Source organism: Fragaria vesca, linkage group LG5 (genome assembly GCF_000184155.1).
Source record: "Fragaria vesca subsp. vesca linkage group LG5, FraVesHawaii_1.0, whole genome shotgun sequence".
Lineage (NCBI taxonomy): Eukaryota > Viridiplantae > Streptophyta > Magnoliopsida > Rosales > Rosaceae > Fragaria > Fragaria vesca.
The window spans coordinates 28,064,383-28,071,158 of NC_020495.1; positions in this window are offsets into that span (position 1 = coordinate 28,064,383).

Genomic DNA, 6,776 nt, shown 5'->3' on the forward strand with positions numbered 1-6,776 from the left:
CCCTAAAGCTGTCAAGAATCTTGTAAGTTAATTAAATCTGGTGCAAATGCAATTCTTTAGCTAGTTATAAGTAACGATTGATTCTTTATAAGTAACGATTGATTCTCCTAGACCAAATGCAATTCAGACAGTGTGCAATAATATATGTGAGAAAGTCATGAATATTGCATATATATTTATTCTAGAGTCCAAATAGTTAGTCCCAAACTTGCAATTCTTTAGCTAGTTATAAGTAACAGAATGTTACAATATTCATTTGAATTCTCATATGGTGGATGATGATGCATCACCACCATTGTTGTTCTAATATCACTTCACTAAAGAATGTACTTGTAGACTTTGTGATGGAACTTCTTTTTAACTAGAGCTAGGTCCGGTTCCTTCCCTTTTAGATGAAGTTGTATATCCTGCTAAGTTTCATATCTCTTCACTATTGTTATGTTCTGCAAAACATTGCTTCTCTCTAAGTTCAATTCTTCATTTAGTACATTTATATGCCTGCAATATGTAGCAGATTCATAACAGTTCCATCATTCTCCAACTTATTTTCCTTCACTGCTTATCAAACCCTTAACTACTTTTCAACTGTAATATGAATTTAAATTCCAAATCTAATTTCAAGCTTATCTCTTATCTACAGGAGGAAATGCAAAAGGAGGCCACTGAATTGAAAAATGCACAGAAGAATGCAAACCCTGACATCCCAGAGGCTGAGCTCCCACCTTTGGACTGGTCAATGAATATTAAGGTGCTTCAAGCAGGAGTCGGCAGAAGAGCCGGGAAGGAGATTCGTGGTCTTGGAAGAGCAGGTGTCCAAGTGTCATCATCTTCCACTCCACGTTCTCGAGTATATGAGGTGGAGGAGAGATTACATAAAGCTCAGGAAAGGGTCGAAAAAGCTGAGGCGGTTGTGCAGAACCTTAATGAAGAGATGACATTGGTGAAGCAGCAACTAGCAGCAGTGATGTCTTTTATGGCGCAGCAGACTGGGTGTGACACACCCCAATTTTTTTTTTGAAAGGAAATTTTCAAAAATTTTGGCATAATATCCCTTAAAATAATATAATCTCAAAACCTGTTTCAACAAAATTTCAATTGTAACTAGACTCAATGCGGAAAGTAAAATTTACACACAACTCCATATTGAGTTAAATATTACATTTCTTTGTTTACATAAACTCGAGAGTCAAGAAAATGAGACGCTCACATGAGTTTAATATTGTCTACCCCAATGTATATATAAAAATAAATATATACAATGAACAACCAAAACCCAACAAAAAAAAACTAACCACTAAGCCTCCACCTCAACCCTGCTGATCCTCACCTGCAGGTCTAACCCCTACACCAAGAATTGGTGCACCGGGTTGTAAACAACAAATCCGGTAAGCTAAAAAGCTCGTATGAGTAAACTAAAAAATAACACAACATTTATCACATCCAATATTCCACAAGAGAGATTGTATCCATAATTAAAGAAAATCACACATCCAACACATTACCCAAGAAAAGTACCCATGAGTCCCAGATATTTAATAAAATACTCCTCATGACCTACAACAACACTATGTGTACCCATGGGTCCCAGATACCATACAGTATCTCCCATGACCTACACTGACAGACGGACTAGAGCTCTATTCCTAACCGCAACCAATCACCCGGCCAAAGGCTTGGAACCCGGTTTGACTGTCTAATATCAAACACAAAAATAATAAATAGCATCTTAACCGCCACCAATCACCTAATTAAAGGCTTGGAACCCGGTTTGGCTATTTATCCAACAATCAAAATATCACAACCTTATCCCCAACAACATAATATCACATCATTATTCTCAACAACACAATATCACATCATTATCCTCAACAACACAATATCACATCATAAATTATATCCTTCCTCATGGATATATTTACATGAGAAAAATATAGATATTCCACAAGAATAATCTATCAATTATTAATAAAATTATGATCACATGAATCTCAAAAATAACATATAAGAAAACTTGTTTTATCTTACCTATGAGCCGTTGGCGATCAAGCTCATATATTTTTAAAACAATTAAAAGCATATTATTAAATCCAACATCATCATCATTATCATCATCACATGACCATAATTAAATTGGTTCAAAAGTGAACCTTGGTGAGATTTACTCACCTAGAAATCCCGCTGCAAAACCCCCAACACAACGAAGGCAAGCCAATCACAAAATCACAAATCACCTAAAATCACACAAATAAAACCTTAGTAATAAAATACTATAGGTTATCACAATACCCCTTAACTAACCCTTAGTTCAAGGGAGGACAACTTTTCAAGGTCGTCGAACTTAGAGACCCAAAATGGCTGCCTCTAATCCTCAAATCCTAACTCAACCCTCAACCAAACCTAATAACAAACTTAAAATCCTATCATACGAACAAAGCTCACAACCTAGGAATTCTACATCTCAATAAGCTCACCACAACAAGAGCTAGCCAAAACATAGCCACCTAAGCCACAATCCTACTGGACGCGCTGCCACGCGCCGCCACAGGAGGCGGCGAGTGGACCCACGCGCCTCCATGGACTTCCGAATTAGAGAAAACTCTTAACAGCAAAGTTGAAGCTTGCAGCAAGGGGAGCAACTTTCATACTTGAGGCTTCAACCAATTTTGGCCGGAACCGGCCGGAAACTGCCCCGAAAGGTAACTAGCAAATCACACTACAAAACCTAAAAAACCGGCCTCAAAACCTCAAAAACTTGCTTCAACTATGCCTAGACACTACTAGGAGGAAGAGGGGATCAAGACTCACCTAAACTTGGCCGGAAACGGAGTCGAAATCGCCGGTTTTCCGGCGGGACAGCAGCAGCTCGGCCGCTTCGTGGTGGCTTCCAGGCGGCGGGACTGCTCCAGAAATGAAGAGGGCTGCTGTGGGAGTCGAATGGGACCGGTGGCGTCCGGTTTGGTGGCCGGAGGAGGAAGAACTCGGCTGAAGAAGGTGAAGGCTCGGGGAGCTCGGGTGAGAGGAGAGAGAGAGGAGGGAAACTGATTTTAGGGTTCTAATTAATCTCACTCACATTTTTTCTACTTATACTCTTTTCAAACCCGAAAACAAATTTCCTCTGAACATAACTTCTTCATACGACATCCGTTTCAGACGTGTCGCATGTCTACGAACTCGTATCAACAAACTCTACAACTTTCGTGAAGGAGGTTTTTGAAGATAACTTACGGAAAATAAAGTCAACTTTTGGCCTCTCAAAAGTCAAAGCACTTAAATAAACTCTCAAGACTTCAACTTCGCATAAACCAAAGAATTTCCATAACTAATCCTTCATTAAATAAGGGAATAATACAAGGAAAATTGATATGAAAATCTAGGGTATTACAATCTAACCCCCCTTAAAGGAATTTCGCCCCGAAATTCAAAGATACTAACCCAAAAACAACTTGGGATATTTGGCCCTCATGTCCGACTCTAACTCCCAAGATGCATCACCCTCATCATGGTGACTCCAACACACCTTAACCAAATCGACTTCCTTCCTTCGAAGCCTCTTGGTTGATCTATCCAAGATTCGAACCGGTTCAACAACAAAGGTTGCATCCGCATTCACCTTGATAGAACTATAGTCAATCACATGTGATGCATCCAGAATATACTTCCTCAATAAGGACACATGAAACACATTGTGTACCCCGGACATGATAGGAGGTAAGGCAAGCCGATAAGCCAAATCTCCTACTTTCTCCAAAATCTCAAAAGGCCCCACATACCTAGGAGCCAACTTCCCCTTCTTGCCAAATCTCACCACCCCTTTAGTAGGTGAGACTTTCAAGAACACATGATCTCCAACATCAAACTCTACTTGCCTCCTCTTCAAATCGGCATAGCTCTTTTGCCTGCTTTGCGCCGTTCGAATCCTATCTCGGATAATAGAGACCTTCTCAGTCATCTCTTGAACAATATCAGGACCCAACAGCTCACTATCACCCACCTCCGCCCAACAAATAGGTGATCTACACGGCCTCCTATAGAGTGCCTCATATGGTGCCATGCCGATACTAGAGTGATAGCTATGATTGTAGGCAAACTCAATCAATTGGAGGTGATCCTCCCAACTTCCCTTGAAGTCCATGACACAAGCCCTCAGCATATCTTCTACCACCTGATTCACCCGCTCAGTCTGCCCATCAGTCTGAGGGTGAAATGCTGTGCTCATATCTAAGGAAGTACCCATGGCTTTCTGAAAGCCACCCCAAAACTTTGAAGTGAATCGGGGGTCTCGATCTGAAACAATTGAAGTAGGCACTCCATGAAGTCTCACTATCTCCTTCACATACAACTTGCACAAAGCATCTACCGTGTACGACATCGACACGGGAAGGAAATGCGCTGACTTCGTCAGACGGTCCACAATCACCCATATAACATCATGTCCAAGCTTGGACTTAGGCAGTCCAGTCACAAAGTCCATAGAAATCTGCTCCCACTTCCAAGTAGGAATAGATAATGGCTGCAACATACCTCCAGGCCTCTGATGCTCCGCCTTCACCTGCTGACAAGTGAGGCACTTGGACACATACTCTGCTACATCCTTCTTCATCCCATTCCACCAAAACTGCCTATGCAAGTCTTTATACATCTTGGTGCTCCCTGGGTGCACCGTATAACGAGATCGATGTGCCTCCCAAAGGATCTCCCCTTTGAGGTCATTACTATTAGGAACACACAATCTCAATCTAAACCTTATTCCACCATCTAATCCAACCGACCACTCGGTAGGACAATCATCCAACAAGTCCACCACTAACTCCGCCACCTTAGCACGTGAGAACTCGTCATGTGCTTGGCCCTAGATGATCTTGGAAATCAAGGTGGGCTGCATAGAGGCGCTTCCAAGGAAGATCCCCTGCTCCCTGCCTGATGGCAGAATGCCAAACTCAGAAGCAGTCTCCAACCTGAGCCACTCCTGCACCATCATAGAGGCGACTATACCCCTAGGCTTCCTGCTCAATGCATCCGCCACTACATTGGCTTTCCCAGGGTGATACTCCAAAGTGAAGTCATAGTCCTTAAGAAGCTCCATCCACCTTCTTTGCCTCATGTTCAAATCTTTCTGAGAGAATAAATACTTCAAACTCTTATGATCAGAAAAGAGTTCGAACTTCTCTCCATACAAGTAATGCCTCCAAATCTTCAAGGCAAATACTACTGCGGCTAGCTCTAGGTCATGAGTGGGGTAATTCTTCTCATGAACCTTCAACTGCCTAGAGCCATATGCCACAACACCCCCAAGCTGCATCAACACACAACCTAAACCCCGATGAGAAGCGTCGCTATAAACAACATAGCCAACACCACTAATAGGAATGACCAACACTGGAGCGGTAGTCAACCTGGTCTTCAACTCCGCAAATACCTTTTCACACTCATCGGTCTACACAAACTTGGCATTCTTCTTTGTCAACTTGGTCAAAGAAGAGGCAATGCTAGAAAATCCCTCAATAAATCTCCGGTAGTATCCTACCAACCCAAGGAAACTACGGATCTCCGTGGGAGTAGTGGGACGACTCCAATTCAACACCACCTCCACCTTAGAGGGATCCACCGAAATCCCCTCCTTTGATACCACATGACCAAGGAACTTGACCTCTTCCTTCCAAAACTCACACTTCCCAAACTTTGCATACAACTTGGCCTCCCTAAGAACCTGTAGTACGATCCGTAGATACCTATCATGATCCTCCAAAGTCTTGGAGTAAATCAAAATATCATCCACAAATACTACTACAAACACATCCAGATAAGGACTGAACATGTGGTTCATCAAATCCATAAAAGCAGCAGGGGCATTGGTTAGACCAAAAGGCATAACAACGAACTCATAATGCCCATATCTAGACCTGAATGCGGTCTTCGGAATATCCTCCTCCTTCACCCTCAACTGGTGATAACCGGACCTCATGTCAATCTTAGAGAATACCGTAGCACCTCTAAGCTGATCAAACAAATCATCAATCCTAGGTAAGGGATACCTATTCTTGATGGTCACCTTATTCAACTCCCGATAGTCCACACAAAATCAGTGACACGACCCACCCCGAATTTCACCCTGAACCCGGAGTAAGTCGTGCGGGGACCACCTCCAAGGGAGATTTTCTTAGGAAAATTTACTGAAAAGATTAAGAAAATCTCCCTTGCAGATGGACAACCCTAACTCGAAAATTTCATATTACACTCTTAATTCAACACTTCCAAACATCACATAATTATCCTTCAGACATTCTACACATAATATACAATAATCCCAAAGTATTCAGAGCTACTAAACACTAGCGGAAGCAAGAAAACACGAGTAGGTTGAACAAGTAACCTACTGACGAAAACTGGCAGAAATGCAGGTGACTATGCCTCGCCTCCTACTAGATCCAACCCGAACTCTGCAGACTGGGCAATTTAAAATGAAGGGCCCAGGGGAAAACATTTAATAACGTTAGAGTGAGTGGACAAAAATAAAATAATAAATAAAATATTTATGTTTCCCCAAATTAATTTCTAAGGAAAAATCGAATGCATGCCGCAAGCGATAAAACTTTTATCGCATAAAATATCGAGCCTCTCAGACTCTATAATATATGTATGTATTTACACTCGTCCATACTCCCTATATAAATTCATGGGTCTATATAGGGCTACTACGCTCACGTCACGCCTTAATGCGGTGCTACACTACGCCATCAAGGTGGACAGGCGGGTGTATAAATATGTGTCCATACCCC